At 48.2% G+C, this 19,651-nt stretch overlaps 1 pseudogene; it reads right to left on the bottom strand.

The window, feature by feature from the left end:
- Positions 1 to 1,866: 1,866 nt before the first annotated feature.
- On the bottom strand, positions 1,867 to 2,673 carry LOC147703109 (uncharacterized; annotated as a pseudogene).
- Between the last annotated feature and the right edge of the window lie 16,978 nt (positions 2,674 to 19,651).

The raw sequence follows: 19,651 nt of genomic DNA, 5'->3' as shown, positions 1-19,651 counted from the left end.
CGCTACCCGAGACCTAAAAAGAAGTCAAGAGCACTGTTCCCTCTAGGGCTCGCGAGCACCTCCCCTGACGTCAGCGTGCACCGCCTCACGTGGAGCGTGCACACAGGACGTCGCGCGAGAGAGTCGCGCCGCCAGCCGCTTAAAGAATCGAGCGCGCGAACATGAGGCACTTTTCCATGCGGATGCGGTGGAGCGGTCGTGAGGAGTGCAGGTAAGGAGGCGGGGGGCTTGTGGCTATGTGGGAGCGCGGGCAGACTGTGGCCTCTTGTTTAAGTATTGCTGTTAATCAGAGCCACTTCACGGGCTCTGATTAACAGCAATACTTAAACAAAATGCCACAGTCTGCCCCGCGCTTTACTAACAAAAGCGTAGTCAGTTTCCAAACACAGCGCGCACTTTAGCACGCGCTGTGTTTGGAAACTGTCTCTATGCTTTTGTTAGTAAAGCGCGGAGCAGACTGTGGCCTTTTGTTTAAGTATTGCTGTTAATCGGAGCCCGCGAAGGGTCTCTGATTAACAGCAATAATTTAACAAAAGGCCATAGTGGGCAGTCAGGGGGCGGGGCCGCAGGGGGCACAGCGGCTGGGGAAGCGAGCGGAACAGAAGGCAAACGGTGCACAAAAACAAGGAAAAAAACGAGTGGCACAGAGGGCAGAAAGGCACAAAAGAACGAGTGGAACAGAGGGCAGAAGGGCAGAAAAAACGAGGGGATAACGAGTGGAACAGAGGGCAGAAAGGCACAAAAAATGAGTGGAACAGAGGGCAGAAGGGCACAGAAAACGAGGGGAAAATGAGTGAAACAGAGGGCAGAAAGGCACAACAAACGAGTGGAACAGAGGGCAGAAAGGCACAAAAAACAAGTGGAACAGAGGGCAGAAAGGCACAAAAAACGAGGGGAAAACGAGTGGAACAGAGGGCAGAAAGGCACAAAATACAAGTGAGAGAGAGGGCAGAAGGGCACAAAAAACGAGTGGAACAGAAGGCAAAAGAGGCACAAAAACCTAATGACACAGAGGCAAAATACAGAATACAGAAATATAGGGTCAGCTAAGAACAGAAGGCAGAACGGGCAGAGAGGCACGGGGCAGCGAGGGGAACAGAAGGGAAAACTGGGCAGAGACACAGGCAGCGAGGGGGACAGAAGAAAAGACCGGGCAGAAAGAACACTGGGACAGCGAGGGGAACAGAGGGAAGAAAAAGGGGCACAGACCACATACAGGCAGTGGGGAAGACAGACAACAGCAGTCACAGACACAGCAATGAAAATACAGGCAATACAATAAATTTGCCAACTGCCCTTAAGACCCTTATTGTGGCGCTGTATGTGTGAAAATGCACCATCTTTTCACTTTTTAAAGTAAACGTTTTGAGTGCCATTTGGCGCCGCAGACACGTGCGGTTTGGTTCCTGGCTCACATAGCCATGGTTGCAGCGCACAGACTGCTGCACACAGAGGAAAAAAACATTGGAACATTGGTCACGAGTCTATAAAAATAAGAGCCGGCTGACTAGAGGTAGAATGTTATCCACTGCTACATAGTCACAACGTGTGCCCACAAAACATGCAAAAGTGGGCTAGTGCCGGCTCTCCATAGCACTCCAGATTCCCTGCAATGTCGTTTAACATTACCCGACTTCTAAAGGGCAGCTCATAGTATACATTCTTAGTTCTGTAAACATGCCTAATCAGCTATACGTTCAGATGGACTCAGACTTATGCTAACACTAGATGTTGAAACTGCATACAGGATATAGATGTCGACAAGACCCATCAAAGAGCGTTGAAGCCCCAGACAATTCACCATCAAAAAACGGTCTTCTGGCCCCACGCAAAAGTTTGACTTCGTTTGAAGATCTCCAGTCTGTCTCATTCATCGTCATATGCCGTTCGGCTGGGATTCTGCTCCTGATTGCCATTCGACATGTTCTCCGATGCTTCATTTGTCAAGTCTCCATTTACTACATCGCTACCTGCCGGTTTCTCCCCATTCACCACAGCCTCTCCGTCAGAAGCATCCTCTGGAACTGATTCTTTTAGCATTATTATGCCATCTTTTTCCACGAACTCAAGGTCGTTTCCGTATCGTTCTTGGACTGGTACGTCCACGCTGTGAGTCTCCTATTTTCTGAACTGGTACCTTGCATAGCTGTTATCGTTCTCATCTGACAGGTCTTCAGCCAGCGCCTTGATCCAGGACTGCTGCCCATCCAGGACCACGTCTTCCACCTTCCTCTTGATCCCTTTGCCACAGGGATTGGTGGGAGACTACCTCACCTCGTCAGGCACATCACCATCTCCAAGGTCTTTGGACAACGGGTAGCCCAGTGCGGTCTGTGGTCTCTGTGGGGCAATGGAGAGGAGGAAGCATGCCAGCCTGCCCAATCTCTTCTTCCCAGTAATGATGCACCTAGAGGTGGGCGAGGAGGTCTGTATGTCTTCACTGTCCACATCTTCCACAGCCACGGAAAAGACAACTAGAGACATCATCTTCTGCAGCACCTTAAACACATATTTCAGGGGACCAAATGTAATAATGCGAACAAAAAGTGACTTGAAGGGGGCGCATTACCTGCCGGCTGTTGCCACCGCCAGCTTCTTCTCAGCTCCCTCCTTTGAGGGGGTGTTAGCGGGCTCCGAGGTGGGACCAGTGGTGCATAAAGGCTCCTGTGCCATGGCATGGGGTGTGCAGGAGGCGAGCTGAGAACGTCTGTGGGCCACGGGTCCCACAGCCCCGCTCAGCAACAATTCATATTATACACTTTCTACACCTTTTTTTGGTCTGGAACATGTTGCTAATTTAATTTAATATACTGACAACCACATCCCTACATTCTTGCACACAACGTCAACAGTAACACTCCGTTACACATGCTTCTTTCTGTAAGAAATTTACGCAGAGTAAAACCGGACACCATGGGTAAAGAGTCTCTCGATATCTAGCTCCAGGCTCGGCATTTCCTTCCTCTAGTCATCTTAGGGTTGACAGGTCTCTGCAGGCCTCTAATACCAACATGGGTTCCCATGCTTCTGGCATGCAGCTGTACTAACTACTTTTTACAGAATGTTCTGGATAAACAATCACATACAAGTGGGCGTTTTTCTTTGCAGCGATTTGTAGGATGTGACTGGCATTCCTTTGGAGGGTAATGGGATCTGTTGGACTTGGCCGTTTCTGCATGATCTCCCCATATTTTTGCTTTTCTTTGTCACCCATTTGCTGAACCTGTTTTTGTTGGCTTTTAGGACTCTGTACACTTTTTCCCTGCTACCCAGTGGTAAAGTGCTTATGCTCTACATGGTAAAATTGGCCTATACCAGGTTGGTACATGTCATTTATTTGTAAGTCCCCAATATATAGAACTAAATGTACCCAGGACCTGTAAAATAAATGCTACTAGTGGGCAGCAGCACTCATTGTGCCACCCATCAAAGTAACCTTGTAAGACATGCCTCAAGCCTCCCACTGCAGCCTGTAGTGCAGTTTTAAATTGCCATTTTAACCTGGCAAAATAACCTTTTTCCAGGTCTAAACCTTCCTTATTAATACTTAAAAGTCACCACTAATGTTGGCACCCATAAGGGAGGCCCTTAAGGATCATAGGGCAGGGTGCATGGTATATAAATGGTAGGACATGTGAATTTACATTTTACATGTCCTGACAGTGAAAAACTCCTAACGTTGTTTTTCACTGATATAAGGTCGATCTCTCACATAGAAGGGTTCCCTTATCGATCAATCAATCAATCAATCACGAAGCATTTGTGTAGCGCATCATTGTCGCCCCTAGGGGTTGCTGGGCTCTGAGGGTGCAAAGTCTCAGTCGAAAAGCCAGATCTTGAATTTCTTTCTGAAGTCCACCAGGGAGGATGCTGTTTGGAGGTGGAGGGGAAGGTCGTTTCAGGTCTTGGATGCGATGTAGAAGAAGGAGTGACTCCAGCTGTGACGGATGCAGGGGTGTGCATGAGGGCAAGAGAGGAGGAGTGCAGGTGTTGTGTGGGTAGGTGGAAGTTCAGCCAATGGTTGATATGTGATTGTGCTTGTTTGTGTGGAGCTTTGTATGCATTTCTGAGGATCTTGAACTGACATATCATCTGGAGGAGGATCCAGTGGAGGTTTCTGAGGTTGGGGTGTGTGGTTCCTTTAGGCGAGGTCCAGGAGGAGTCTGGCTGCCACATTCTGTATAGTCTGGAGTCTTTTGAGGAGCAGAGAGGATATGCCTGTCTAGAGAGCGTTGCAGTAATTGAGGAGGCTGGTGACGAGGGCCCGGGTGATGGTTTTTGTGATCTTGACTGGGATTCATCTGAAGATTCTGCGGAGCATGGAAAGGGTGTGGAAGCAGGAGCACGCAACTGCGTTGACTTGTCATTCCATGGTAAATTCACTGTTGAGGATGATGCCATGGTTGCGTGCATAGACTGTAGGTGTGGGTGTTGATCTGAGTTCTTCTGACCACCAGCTGTTCTGACGAACAGAGGTGCTCGCCCTGAAGATCAGTACTTTTGTCTTGTCAGAGTTGAGTTTGAGGCAGTTGTCTCTCATCCAGTTGGCTACGTTGGTCACACCATCGCAGAAGTTGGTTTTGGTGTTGGGAGTTCCTCAGTGAGTGAGAAGATTAGTTGATTGTCTTCAGCGTTGGAGATTATGTTGAGCCCGTGAGATCTGACAACATCTGCGAGGGGGGTCGTGTAGGTGTTGAAAAGGGTGGGGCTGAGGGAAGATCCTTGGTGTACACTGCATATGATGGCCTTGGTTTAGGTGAAGGGACGTAGTTGGATGCTTTGTGCGCACACGGTAAAGAAAAAGGTGATCCACTTGAGAGCGTTTTGCCAATATTGTAGAGTTTGTCAATGAGTGTTTGATGGGAGACGTATTGAAACACAACAGAGAGGTCGAGGACGATCAGGGCCACAGTTTTTCCGCATTCGAGGAGAGATTTGATGCCGTCTGTGACAGCCATCAGTGCAGTCTCAGTGCTGTGGTTGGCACGGAATCCTGATTTTGAGATGTCAAGTAGGTAGTTTTGTTCCAGGTGTTCAGTGAGTTGTTGGTTGATGGCTTTCCCGGTGTACTTTGGCCAGATAGCGGAGCATGGAAATTGGTCCAAAATGTTTTAGATTGCTGGGGTGGGTGGAGGGTTTCTTTTGGAGAGATCTGACCTCTGCGTGTTTCCATCTGCCCAGAAAGGCTGCTGTGGAGATGAAGGTGTTGATGATGCTTTATGAGTTTGGTGCTGATTGGGATGGTTCTGAGGTTGAAGAGTCGGTGGGGGTAGGCGTCTGTGGGCACCCCGGAGTTGATGGAAGACATGATGGCAATGGTGCTCTGAGTGGTGAACAGAGACCAGTCGGTGATAATTCGACTGGAGTGTGTTGGTTGGTTGAGGTTGAGAACTGGGTTGAAATTGTTGTAGAAGGAGGCGATCTTGGTGTGGAAGTATTCCGAGAGGGAGTCGCAGAGTTCTTGGGAGTGGTCGATGGTGTTCTCAGTGGCTGCTGGGTTGGAGAACTTCTTGACTAATTTGAAGAGTTCCTTTGTGTTGTTGACTGCCATGGGCTGTGATGGCTGCTCTCTTGGCTTCCTTGATGCATAGGTGGTAGTTGCTGAAGGCTGTTTATGAGATGCTCTGTCGGAGGGGGTTCCTTGTGGCACGCCATCGTTTCTCAATTCAGTAGCAGTTGTGCTTGATGGTTCAGAGCACTGGGGTGTACCAGCTGGCATTTGTGTTGAGGTTTTGTTAGCTTTTGCTGGTTTCAATGGATGACACTGTCAGCGCAGTTGAAGTTCTGGATGGCTTGGTTACGGTCTGATGGCGCTTCGAGTTGGCAGGTGCTGACAGCCTGTGTCTACTGTGTTTTGGTTACCTTGCTCCAGGTGCGGTGGGAGGAGCTGTGATTCTTGGAGATGGTGTGCTGAGCTTCGGAGATGGTGAAGTGAATGATGGCATGGTCGGTCCAGCTGAGTTCTGTGATGTGGCTGAATTTGATTCTGTCACAGGCGGTGAAGATGGAGTTGAGTGTTTGACCGGTTTTGTGTGTGAGTTCGGGGACCAGTTTAGTGAGGCCCATGTTATTCATGCTCTCCAGGTGGGCGATGGAGTTGGCGTTTTTGGGGTCGTTGATGAAGAAATTGAGGTCTTTGAGTAGGTCATAATGGTAGGATCAGACAGGTAAGAGCGATGGGGCAGGGCAGGGGGCGGTGAAAGTTGACAGGAGACGGAATAAGTAATATTAAATAAATAAAATCGCTTACTTTGCGCTCGCCGCATCTCTGCGTTGGTGATGCGGCAAGCACAAAGTACATGGTTTATTTATTTATTTAAAATTATCCCATCATCTGTCGACTTCCAACACCCCCACCCTGACCTGCCCCGCTCCGCCCACCACTCTTACCTGTGCGAGCTGCTACTGTTGGAAGTTGAGGTGTTCCATGAGAGGCCTGGGGGTCGTCGTTGGAAGCAGTGCATGAGATGGTTTTCTTGAAGATGATGGCGATGTCCCTGCTGAGTTGGTTAGAGCAGTCTCGGTGTATTATCCTGTAGCCATCTGGAGTTGCGGTGACGATGTTGACACACTATTTTCTCTATAGTAAAAACAAGCATTCGCAATTCCAATAGGTCTTCCTAATGAATGCAAAATAGGTGCCAAACCCCCTCTCTAGTGATGCTCACATAATTGTCTGGCGACAGCTGCACTTTCAAGCCAGATCATGAAAATGTATAGTTACACATTTCCTCCATTGTTTGCCTAATGGAAAACCTGCACTAGTAAGGATGACGCAAGAGTTCTCAAGGAAAACTAGGACTTTCATTGATTTTCATGGGTATAACTTGTTATGTTTTTTAATCCCATAACAATAGGAATACCATCTGAAAGTGGAAGGAAATCTTTAAATGGACTTCCAACATTAAAGATAGTTGTGGTTCGGGTCCTCTCCATCTGTATTGCTTGAGCATTTGCCTGTGTTTGCATATCTGTACATATTTTTTCCAACGGCTGCGGGACGCCAGCAGCCATCTTTTGCGGCTCCCGCGGGTTGATACAAGCAGGACGGGAATCCCCTTTTCGATCTTGAACTGAAAAAGTGGTGGGATATAGTTCCCCACGGCTACAGGACGTCGGCATTTATCTGTTGCATTGCCCGGACGAAAACGTTAACAACACACATCTCTGCCTTTGAATTAGAAGTACTCTTTACATGGAAACGTGAATTATTGCAGCACCAGGACGTCAACAATCACTTTTGTCGTACCTTTACAGAAGTAATACAATATTTTGTTGCCCTATCGATCCAAAAAAGATTTCTTTGAAAGACCACATGAATGTTGGTTAAATGGATAAAGGGATATAGCAACGATCTATCTTGACGGTGTTACCTTATTGCGAGCAAGCAGCGATAACGTGCCACGACTAAAACCAAAGGATATAGACACAAAAAGAGAAAGAAAGAACTATCTTTGATACTCCGTCCTCCTAATGATCTGTAATTAGATAGAATTTGTGGCTCCTGAAGAAGGCGTTTCCCATAACGCCGAAACGCGCGTCGAACAATATTGATTGCCACTGTAACAAAGAATATTTTTTATATATATTCTTTTATGTATTGTATGAAAATTGTATACTTGCCCTTTTTATAATTAGTTTGAATTTATGTCTTTTTATTGATTGTTTTTAATATGAACCTTTGTATATCTATTTAATGAAACATAGTTTTTTATAATTAATTTGTTTTGTGGTTTCTTCATGCACTTTCTCCCACTTATTTTGTTGATATTATGCCATGATTTTTACACTGTGCATATCTGATCACAGGGAGCCATTCGGTGAGATCAGAGTTTGTTGCAAGTTACCTGTAACATTCTGGTTTGTCAGCCAAGTCAGAATAACTTTATTTCGGCTACGGAGGCCATAAAAGTATACAGAAAACATGTAAAAAACAGAATAAATAGTTTAGAAGCAGAGTATATACATTACGACAGCATATTTTGGGCAGTATTCAAGAATTCCATGATACTGGCATAATAAAAGAATTCATGTAGTTGGCAAATAAAATGCACAGCAGTCATCAGAATTGTAGGTAAGCCAATCGACCAAGGGCAGTAGCAGCATATACAAAACCTGCAGAGAAGCAAAAATACATTTAAGCATCCATATAGTGACTGCACAGCTACCGTTTTAGGATGAACAATAAGGTAGGAAAAAGTACAAATAGGCGCTGGTAGGAAAATTAGCATTGTGGTCAGCCTTGTCACTGACAAGGGAGGAGTGCTTTCCTTCAGAACATCCACATTGCACCCAGGAACGTGGCGATCGCAAAGGCGTATATAGTCTGGCAGTCAGATCTACGGATTCAAAGGGCAGTGCAATAACTACGTGTGTCCAGGAGCCTACATATAGGTAAAAGACAAAAAAAGCATTGCCGAACGTAGGCTGTGCATGCAAAAAAGATATGACATACAGTTGCCTTAGAAGAGTTGCACTCTGGACAGTTGGTAGATTCTCTTGCCAACCATTTGGAGGTAAAGGGTTTCAATGGTAATGAACCCAATTGGAATACAACTTCCTAGCCAATGGAATAGTGATGTAGTCCCAAAAAGGCCCCAGGGCATAGGAGAGCTTGAACGCAAGGAACTCCCATGACAGAGTAGCGCTAGCAGCTTGTTGGACATTATTAGCCATTAGGCTAAGCTAATACCGTTGTTTCAGGGACTCTTTTGAGGAGAAGTTGCCATCGGGTGGCAACTCCCATAGATCAGACAAACCAAGAGAAGCCCACAATCTTCTTATATATGAGAGCACTGGGATTTTGTTAAAGCAGTCAGCCTTAATACCAACCTGCAGGGCAAGGACATAGTGGGCAAGCTCGGGCGTAGACCAATTTGACCTTCAATACAGTAATGGACACCATCTAGCTTTTCTCTCAACAGCTGCATCCACTGTAGGTAAGAGCAGTGGGATGGTGGGGCAGCTGGGAGGGGATTTCGAGAGACGACCCCAAGGGAAAATAAAATAAATAATTAATTTTCCCTCGTGGTCGTCTCTCAAAATCCCCCCCTAGCTATCCCCACTGCTCTCACCTGCAGCGGCCACGGCTGTCTCTCAATTTCTTTCATGCCCAAGTACAGTGACAAAGTATAAGAAGGGGTGCTGGGAGGTGAATGAGCGAGAGATCCTAGGAATTTATTCTCTGAACTAACCAGGTTATCGATATTCATATTAGTAAAGCCCCAGAGTTATGCTCCACATAGGGCAGAAAGATGGGCTTTACCTTTATAGAGCTGGAGATCATGTGCTATAGGTTTGCTGAAGGAAGCACAATGCACAATGCTCCTTTAGGATGGCACCTGTTATCTGTCTATGCTTCACAACACTTTACTAATGTGTGTCTTCCATGTCATGATATCAGAGAGTGTGACGCCCTTATAAATTAATCAATCAATCAATCAATCAAGCATTGGTAAAGCGCACTACATACCCATGAGAGTCTCAAGGCGCTGGGGGTGGGAGGCTGCTACTGTTCGAAGAGCCAGGTCTTAAAAAGTCTTCTGAAGGTCAGAAGGTCTACCGTAGGCGGATGGGGAGGGTGTTCCATGTCTTGGCGTAGAGGTGGGAGAATGATCTGCCACCGGGAGACGCTCTTCGGATGCGGAGGACGGTGGAGAGTGCACGGTCTGCGGAGTGCAGCTGGCGGGTGGGGGTGTAGAGGCTGAGTTGGCTGTTGAGGTATGGTGGTCCGGTGTTGTGGAGTGCCTTGTGTGCGTGGGTGAGGAGTTTGAAGGTTATCCTCTTGTTGACAGGGAGCCAGTGCAGGTCTCTCAGGTAGGGTGTGATGTGGCTGCGGCAAGGGATGTCGAGGATCAGGCGTGCGGAGGCGTTCTGGATGCGTTGGAGCAGTCTCAGGAGTTTGGCCGGGGCTCCTATGTAGAGGGCGTTCACATAGTCAAGTCTGCTGCTGACGAGGGTCTGGGTGACCGTCCTTCTTGTTTCAGTGGGGATCCACTTGAAGATCCTGCGGAGCATGCAGAGTGTGTTGAAGCAGGAGGAGGAGACGGCCTTGACCTGTTTCGTCATGGAGAGGGTAGAGTCGAGGATGACCCCTAGGTTGCGTGCGTGGTCGGTGGGTGTTGGGGGTGTTCCTAGTGCAGTCTGCCACCAGGAATCGTCCCAGGCCGAGGGGGTGGATCCGAGGATGAGGACCTCTGTCTTGTCCGAGTTCAGCTTCTGTCAACTGTTCCTCATCCAGTTGGCGACTGCCTTCATTCCTTCGTGGAGGTTGGTTTTGGCGGTGTGGGGGTTCTTGGTGAGGTTGAGGATCAGCTGGGTGTCGTCAGCGTAGGAGATGATGTTGAGGTCGTGCTATTGTGCGACATGGGTGAGCGGTGCCATGTAGACGTTGAACAGTGTTGGGCTGAGGGTTGAGCCTTGGGGTACGCCGCAGATGATCCCCATGGCTTCAGAGCGGAAGGGGGGGAGGTGGACGCTCTGTGTTCTGCCGGAGAGGAAGGAGGATGTCTAGTATAGGGCCTTCTCATGGATTCTGGCGTCGTAGAGGCGTGTTCGTAGTGTGCGGTGGCAGACCTTGTCGAAGGCGGCTGACAGGTCCAGGAGGATGAGGGCCGCGGTTTCTCTGTTGTCTAGCAGGGTCCTGATGTCATCGATGGCGGTTATGAGGGCAGTTCCGGTGCTGTGGTTGCTATGGAACCCGAACTGGAACGGTCCAGGATGCTGTTCTCCTCGAGGAAGCTGGTTAGTTGCTTGTTGACGGCCTTTTGATGACCTTCGCCGGGAACGGGAGTAGGGAGATGGGCCTTGGGGTCCACCTTGGGTTTCTTGAGTAAGGCGTTGATCTCTGCGTGCTTCCAGCTCTCCGGGATGGTCGCTGTCTCGAAGGAGATGTTGATGGTTTTCCAGAGATGGGGTGCGATGGTGCTGCTGGCTTTGTTGAAGATGTGGTGTGGACAAGGTTCTGTCGGGGATCCGGAGTGGGCGGTGTTCATGATCTTGATGGTGTCGCCGTCGTTGATGTTGGTCCTGGAGAGTAGGCGGTTGGTGTGTGTGGTGGTCGTGGGAGCGTGGGTCTCAGTGGTTGCCGGGGTGGTCATGGTGTTGAAGCTGTTGTGGATGTCTGCGATCTTGCGATGGAAGAAGGTGCCCAGCGAGTCTCACAGGTCTTGTGAAGGTGGGATGTCATTGGTGTTGGAGCTAGGGTTGGAGAGTTCCTTCTGAAGAGCTCTTTGCTTTTGTGTGCGTTATTGTCTAGGCGGTTTTTGAAGGAGTTTTTTTTGGCGGATCTGATGAGGTGGTGTCTGCGGGTGGCGTTCTGGTGGGCTGTGCAGTTTTCCGTGGTTCGTTCATGGATCCAATTTTCAGAAGGTTCGCTTGGAGGCCTGGAGGTCTTCAGTGAACCAGCTGGCTTTCTTGCTGATGTGGGTGTTGGCGGGCTTCTTGAGCGGGTCGAGGGTGTTAGCCAGTCGTTGATCCACGGTCTGAGGTTATGAGCGGCAGCATCAGGTCGGTTGGGTCTGCGGGTGGGTTCCAGGCGAGGGTGGTGGGGAGCTGGTCTTCGGTGACTTTGCTCCAGCAGTGGTGCGGTATCTGTTGGGGGTGGTGGTGCGTGGTGGGTTTCTGGAAGGTGAAGTGGATGCTGCGGTGATCGGTCCAGTGGAGTTCGGTGGTGTGGTTGAAGGAGACGTGGGGGCTTGCTGAGAAGATGGGGTCAAGCATGTGGCTGGCAGAGTGGGTGGGTGTTGTGATGAGTTGTCTGAGTCTGAGGTTGGTGAGGTTGTCGATCAGGGTGGAAGAGTTGGAGTTGTTGTTCTCAAGGTGGAAGTTCAAGTCCCCGAGGAGGATGTAGTCCGTGGAGGCGAAGGCGTGTGTGCTGACAAAGTCTGCAATGGAGTTGCTGAACTGTGGTTGGGGTCCCGGGGGTCTATAGACGAGGGTTCCTCTGAGGGTGGTGTTGGGGTCGGTGCGGATCTGGAAGTGCAGGTGTTCGGCGGTGCTGAGTTTGTCGTTGGTGTTTGTCGAGATTTTGAGAGTGTTCCTGTGGACGATGGCAGCTCCTACTCCGTTGGTGCGTTCCTTGTGGGTGATATTGTAGCCTTCCGGGATGGCTATGGCGATGTCGGGTGCAGAGGAGGGGTTCAGCCAGGTCTCCGTCAGGAAGGCGACGTCTGGGGCGTTGGTGTCGAGTAGGTCCCAGAGTTTGACGGCGTGTTTGCGGGTTGAGCGGGTGTTGAGCAGGATGCATCTGAGGTAGTTGGGATCTTTGGTAGGTGGTTTGGCGGGCCGGATGCTGGTGAAGCTGCAGACCCGGCAGGAGAAGACACCATGGGTGCGTTTCAGGGCGGCTAGGCAGCAGGTGCGTGATCGGCCGGCGATGAGTGCGTGGAGGGTGCTGGAGTCATATCGCATGCGGGTATCATGGCTCTTGCGGGGGCCAGGGGTCCTGACGCTGGGCGCGGTCCAGACGCGGACAGGCGCAGACAGCCTTGCCTTAGGCGCTCCTTCGGCGCGCCAGCGGCACGGCCGCGTAGCGGGCGCTATATAAGGGGGAGGGAGGGGCAGCTGGAAGGCCGGAGTGGGGAGGCCAATGGACGACGAGGGGGGCGGGCTGCAGGGGATGCAGCGGCGGGAACCAGGAATAGGGAGGAAGAAAAATGACGAGGGGAAACAGAAGGCAAAGGGGGATACAGTGTGAGGGGGGACGCTACAAATTACAGGGCAATGAAACCAGGTACAGTACATTGACAGAAAAGTAAACACAGTACAGTTATTACACACTAGAAAAACAAGCAGAGCCTACAGGGCCTTGAAGCCAGTCACAGCGGCATCAGCTGGGCTGGAGGCACTGGTGCAGTCAGGTGGAGCTGGGCGGTGTGGGGAACGACCTGCCTGGAGGCAGGGTCAAGGGTCGCTCTCACTGCGGCACAGCGCCTGCCATATAAGGGGGGGTGGGAGGGAGGGGCAGCTGGGAGGCTGGAGCGGGGAGGCTAATAGACGACGAGGGGGGTGGGCCGCAGGGGATACAGCGGCGGGACCCAGGATTGGGAAGGAAGAAAAACAGCGAGGGGAAACAGAAGGCAAAGGGGGATACAGTGTAGGGGGAACGCTACAAATCACAGGGCAACAAAACCAGGCACAGTACAGTGACAGTAAATTAAACACAGTACAGTTATTACACACTAGAAAAACGAGCAGAGCCTACGGCGGGCCTTAAAGCCAGTCACAGTGGCAGCAGCTGGGCTGGAGGCACTGGCGCAGTCAGGTGGAACTGCGCGGTGTGGGGAGCGACCGACCTGGAGGCAGGGTCAATGAGCTCACCTTAAGTGGAGTTCCTCTTATACTAGTCCACCATTGAATGATTTATGCCGAATAAACAACATAATTTTAGTTTTAGCTGTACTGATCTCCAGACCACGAGAGTGGCAGAACTAGTTGAAGTGAGTCAAACTTTTCTGGAGCCCACTCTGGGTCTTAGCGATCAATAAAGTATTGTCAGCAAATAGGAGGATGGGGGTTTTGACAATGGATAAAGAGGGGGCATCGGTATGGATCTGTGATATACCATGCACAATATCGTTTGTGTACAATGAAAAAAATGTTGGACCTGAACACAGATCTGGCAGAAACCTTTGGATACAAGAACCTTCTCAGTCTGCTGACCCTGAGTTCCCCAATGGATTCTAGCAAAATTGTTTTCATGAAGGCAGTCAATATGCCATGAGGCATGCCCATGTCTCTATCTGCTTGCCATAATCATGAAGGGGATAACAAATCAAAGGCATATGTAAGGTCGACAAAGACACCCTAGAGCAGAGGTCTTCAATCTATGGGGCGCGACCCCCGGGGGGGCCTGGAGTCATGGGAAGGGGGTCGCACACTTCCAGGCCTCACTTCTACCTGGAATCCAAAATGAGCTTTTTCATTTGGAAAAAGACAACCGGCTGAGACGCTTCCTCCTGATCAGTAAAATTCTTCTACTCAAATTAATTGTTGAAGTTAATTGAGTCTCCTGTGCTGTTAAAACAATCCTTCTCAACAGGGTGCCTGCTTGGCTGAATGAGTTAATCTGCAAACGTAAAGGGTGCTTGGAGGCGGTAATCACTCCCAAGCATTGAGATTCCAGAGATTTGGGTGTTTTTCAGTGGTAGTAGGAAGAATTAATACTTGGGCTGTGAAGGGCGTGCTTTTAATTGTAGCTGTATTTACACAGTGCTTATTACCCCTGAGGATGAAGGGACAGTTATGCAAAAATAAAAATTGCATTACTTATGTACTCGTATTACTAAAATCTACATTTTGGAAGATCCATTTTATCCTAAACCTATTTGCACAGTTTCTAGCAGTCTATCTTATTATGTGTGCAATGCAAGTATAAAATAATGACTTACGCATTCACAGTGCTTTCTGTCACAGGCTGTGACCTCGTAGCACATAAAATTACATGTCATTATTCTCCACTGCACCAACCAAATGTAATTCTGTGGCTCTCTGGTTACATACACAGACATCTGCAGTGCAATAACTAATAGAGGTTTCATAATGTACTACGGTGCATTTCCCACTGAGTAACATCTTTTTAAAATGTATTTTTCATTTAAGCTACAGATTATTTTATTTGTAGCTACCTAATTGTGAAAGGTGTAAAAAACTAACAAAATATTTTGGGGTTTATGTTTGAGACGCTTGTGCCGCTAGGGGCGTCACTTTTTTTTGAAGCTCCGGCAGCGCAAGCATCTCAATTATATCTATGTGGTGACGCAAAGTCACGCAGCTGGGCTTGCATGTCCTCATAGATATGGAGTAGGACAAAGCAGTGAATATCGCTGCGTTGCCTTACTCTGTGTCAAGTAGGCGTTCCATGGGCATTGCGCTTGGTGTTCCCACGCACCGCCCATGGACTTTGACGCTGCCCCAGATTTACAAAGTCATGTAAACCTGGGGCAGAACCAAAATCTTAAGCCTCTACACATCAGGCATAAGGGGTAGAAATGTTTTAATTTCTCCTCATTTTTTTCACTTTCCATGTGTGCTGAAAACACCTCCCTGGATTGTTGTTGTGCAGGAAGGTGCCCCTTCCTGCACAAAAACAATCCTGTCTATGTTGGCGCTAGGCAGAAATGTGGGCGCCAACACAGGGGGAAAGGACAGTAATATACCATATTTTATAAATAAGGTGCATTCCTGCCCTTTCACATTGGCGTAAGGCAGCGCAACCAGAAGACTTGTGGCGCTGCCCTGTGCCAATTCCTCATAAATGAGGCCCTTTGTTTTTAGCCACACCTCGACCACGCCCCCATGATCACTGCTCTTTGCTTTGCTAAACACTGTTTAATATTATTTCCCCACTGTAAAAATGATTTGTTGTCGGAATTGGGGACGTTTATGGTTGTAGGTAGTTGTCAATAATGAGGAGTACCAAGTCCTAGAAATTTTTGTCAGGAGGGGGTTCGTGCGGCTAAAAGATTTTGACAAGGGGTTCTCGGCGTTAACAAGTTTGAAGACCTCTGCCCTAGAGGATGCCACTGCCGATTACCACCTTCTTCCAGTAAATTAGCATGAAGCAAAAAACTTGGCCGATGGTAGACTTTTTTTCCTGAAATCCCGCCTGAAATGGGCTTTGTACATTGTTCTTGCCGATCCAATACTGGATTTTGAATAAAACACAGTGACAAAAGACCTTTTGGATGCCACAATCAGAGTCAAATAATATGTATTCCGCCAAAAGGCCATAAAAGCATATCACAAACATAAAGCAAGCAATACATTTTAAAAAAATTCTAAAGCCAATATCCTTGTAGCTGACCAACACAGATCAGAAAGATACATAAAATGTTAAATCCATCCATCAAAAATATTACATTAGGTTAAGTATCTTTTCCAAATATCAAAGGTAGTTTTTATAAAATATTATAATGAATAGCACAAATCCTGTGAGCCCAGGGATTGCAGGAATGTTAGCCCTTCCTTATGGAGTCTTAGGTTTGAACTGCGTAATACTGGGACTAAGAAAGAGCGTCTAGGCTCCAGGTAGAAAGTGCAAAATAAAATAAAATGACTCGTGCTCTGTGTTGAGATACCATTGCTCCCACAGGGTGGAAGATCCTTTTTCCAGACCCCTGCTGAGGAAAACGCAAATTTAAAGTTCAATGTTCCCAGCCTAAAGATTGTTAACTAATGTCGATATGTGGAATTCTCAATCCATCCTAAGTACGGCTCAATGCTACATGTTGTAGAGACAACAGTGTACATAATAATAGAGTCCTTAACCTTTCCAAATAACATTGTTTAACACAGAGTTTATGTTTGTGCCCAATCATGGAGGGAGTATCATACCGATCCATTAAGCCTAGTGTCATAAAAGTATCTTTCACATAAGATAACTGTAGGAAAGTCGGATCTGCTTTTATGGTTACCCCCAATTTTTGCTTGATGTAATGCTGTTTCTGACTAGTCTGACTGGGATCCTGCTAATCAGGACCCCGGTCTCTGTGCTTTCTCCCCTAAATTGGTACTTGGGTACGTCCCAGATTGGACACTGGTGTAACCTTATCAGTCCCTAGTATATGGTACTAAGGTACCCAGGGCATAGGTACACCAGTGGTCCCCCATGGGCTGAAGCATGTATTATGCCACCTATGGGAGACCACCCAAAAGGTAACTACAGTCCTACCATTGCAGCCTGTGTAAGCTGGCGCTAGCACCACTAACGAAAGATACAGGTATCCCTATATCTAAGTTCACTGCACTTAAAACCTATAAGTCACCCATAGGGCAGGCCTAACAATCCTGAAGGCCGGGTGCTCGGTTCTAAGTGTGAGGGTGCGCCTGCATGAGCAGGACAATCCTGCAGTCTACGGAGTCTGTTCTCCCGGATTGTAAGTGAGCAGCCAAATAACATATAGAGGGGCACCGCGTCATTACGCGATGACAATCTCAAAACTGCCTGTAGCGAATCATACCATGTTTGGTATCAAACATGTTGGAATCATACCCCCACACCTTAAACAGTGTGGGCGGTATGGAATCATACTCAGGGTATTTAAGGGCTTATATGTGGGTGGGTCCCTAGATTTGTTATGGGACAAGATATTAATTTCAGACACCACTTCTTCTTCAACCGTCTGGGCACTCTGGACTTCGCTCTGGACATCAAGGCTGCAACTGGAAAGACTCCTGATGTTCCTGATCTTGTCGACCTGCTGGTCTGCTGCAACGTCCATGCCTGTGCACCTTCCAGGAACCTTCCAAGACCTGTGGACATCCAAGACACCTGAAGGAATCAGCCTTGAAGTGAAGGAGTCACTTCCCTGCATCTGCAGACACCGCAACTAAGCTGACTGGTCTGCTGATCCTGGGCTCCCAGGGACTCCGAAATGCTCAGTAGCACAGGTGGTTGTTCTTCACATCCCTCAAGATGTGCCCTGTCCTCTCACCAAGTTTGAGGTCAGTATCCCTTGTTGGAGCTGCAGGAACCGAACACCTGTGTACCGTGTCGACTTGCAGTTGGAAAGGCTTGTTAGCTTCCTTCCACTAATATCTTCGGTCTCCAAGTAGCCCCAACCTCAAGCATCTTTAGTGACCAAGATGTTTGTCTTCACCGCATCACTTGCACCGTGGGCCTGCATCCTTGGTGAGCTGCTCGGGCTCCTCTCGCGACTCCAGTGCCTCAAGCCTGTGGGTCCTCTTGAGGGTCATCTTTGAATTCTTTGGGCTCCCCTGAATGCTCGGGGCCTGCCCTGACTTCCCTGCTTGTGGTGAGACTCCTGAACCTTGCTGGTCCCGACATTGCACCTTCTTCAACTTCCCCATTGGTTACAGTTGCCAAGGCTTGTTGGTGCTCCCGCCAGACACCGACCCCATAACTCTCAACATCAGATGTGGGGCAGCTCGTGTATGGCTCCTAGTCTTCCATAGTGTTGCATGGTCCACACAGCTGCAGTTTCAAGGTCACCTTCAGCTCCCCTGCAACACTCGACATCGGTGGGCATTCGTCTTCCATGCCTCCTGGTCACTCCTGAGTGGCATAGACTATGTCTCTTCTGCTTGCAGGTACTTCTCATCCTGAATCTACCCTTGGGTTCCATGGGGCACTTTTACCTTCTCCAGCAGCAGCATCTTCTTGAAGTCCTCCATTGAGTTTGGCAGCGGTTTCCAACGCCACTTCACACCTATGCACCCGACTTCCCTGGTGCAGGTACCCTGGTTCCCAAGGTATCCACAGATGGAGCGGCTCTCCAAGCTTCTGTCTTCCACTGGATTTCTTCAGAGTCTACTGGGCAGGGTCCATCTTCTTTAAAATTGCAATTGTGACTTACCCATTGACTTGCATTGATCCCGCGGTCGTGTTCCCACTCTGCACAAGGCCCCCATTGGGCTCCTGGTTACTTACCTTGGGTTGTTCCTCAGGCCCCGGCACTTCTACGTCTCTATAGTATTGACTTGAGTTGTGGTTCACATACCACTATTTTAGTATATGGTTTGGTCTCCCCCTGGTGACCACTGTGTGTTATGTGCTACTTACCTGTTTCTATTGAGATATCAGTATGTGTTAGGGAGTATCGTATAATAAATACATATTTGTATAAATACACTGTGTGGTTCTTTTTCATCTAATCTATAACTATAAGATTATGTTCTGGTAAAACAAGCTGCTTTACACTCCTTCTGAACTAAGCCTGAAGGCTGCTTTCCACAGCTACCACTTAGAGAGCTTTCTAAGGGTGTCTAAGACTACTAACATCACCATACGGGTTGTCTGGATTGGTGCAGGGTGCCCACTTACACAAGTGTACACCATATACCAAGCCAGCTTCTCACAATAACCATGGTATTTAATTGTCTTTTTCTAATGATAGGCAACCTGTAATGTAGGTTCTGGTTACAGAAGTCTCAAGTGTGCCGCACATTTTATCCCAGAGTAGCAAAGGGGCCAGACTGATCAGGTCTTCCAAGTATGTCAGCCCCAGTTCTTCGTGCCATATTAAAGTGGCTGTGCTTCCTGGGCCTGAACAGTTTATGTATAAAGCTGTTTTCTGTATTTTGAAGAATCACAGTTCTATTATATCCTCACAGCCCAGCACCGTATATTTCTGCTAAGATGCACTTACACCTATTTAAGCTCACCCTTTCTGTTATTGGTTTGTTTTTCATCTTTTGGGCAAATCTAAATATGGCTTCAGTATTCCTATTAAAAGACTGGAGTCCTTTTGGATGCAATCAATAAGGTTAATTGGTCAGTAATTGTCAGGTTGAGTCCTATCTCCTTTTTTAAATTAGGGGAACTATAGCACCCCTCCAGGAGTCTGGCATGGGTGCTCCGCTAGCAATGGCATTGGCAAGGGAGAGTCCATATTAGGACCAAGATTCCAAATCGCGAGCGAATATGTCATCAGGAGTGCCATAAGAGTCAACAGCCCTCCTTCTCACATTGGCACTAAAAGAGTCCAAAATATCGGTCACCAGTGGGATAGCATCAATCAAGGGTGTCATAGTCGACAGAAACCCCTCGATTGGAGCCAGAGTATTGTCACAGTATACATTTTTGAAGTTAAAAAAACAATCAGAAGGAGAAACATAATTAGTGGGTTCCTGTGCTGAAGCATCACCCCCCCCCCACCCCGCCCGAGGAGACAAATGACGAGAATTTAGT

The sequence above is a fragment of the Lissotriton vulgaris genome, chromosome 7 (genome assembly GCF_964263255.1).
Source record: "Lissotriton vulgaris chromosome 7, aLisVul1.2, whole genome shotgun sequence".
Taxonomy (NCBI): Eukaryota; Metazoa; Chordata; class Amphibia; order Caudata; family Salamandridae; genus Lissotriton; species Lissotriton vulgaris.
Note: the sequence above shows the minus strand (reverse complement) of the source record. Positions and strands in the feature narration are given on the sequence as shown.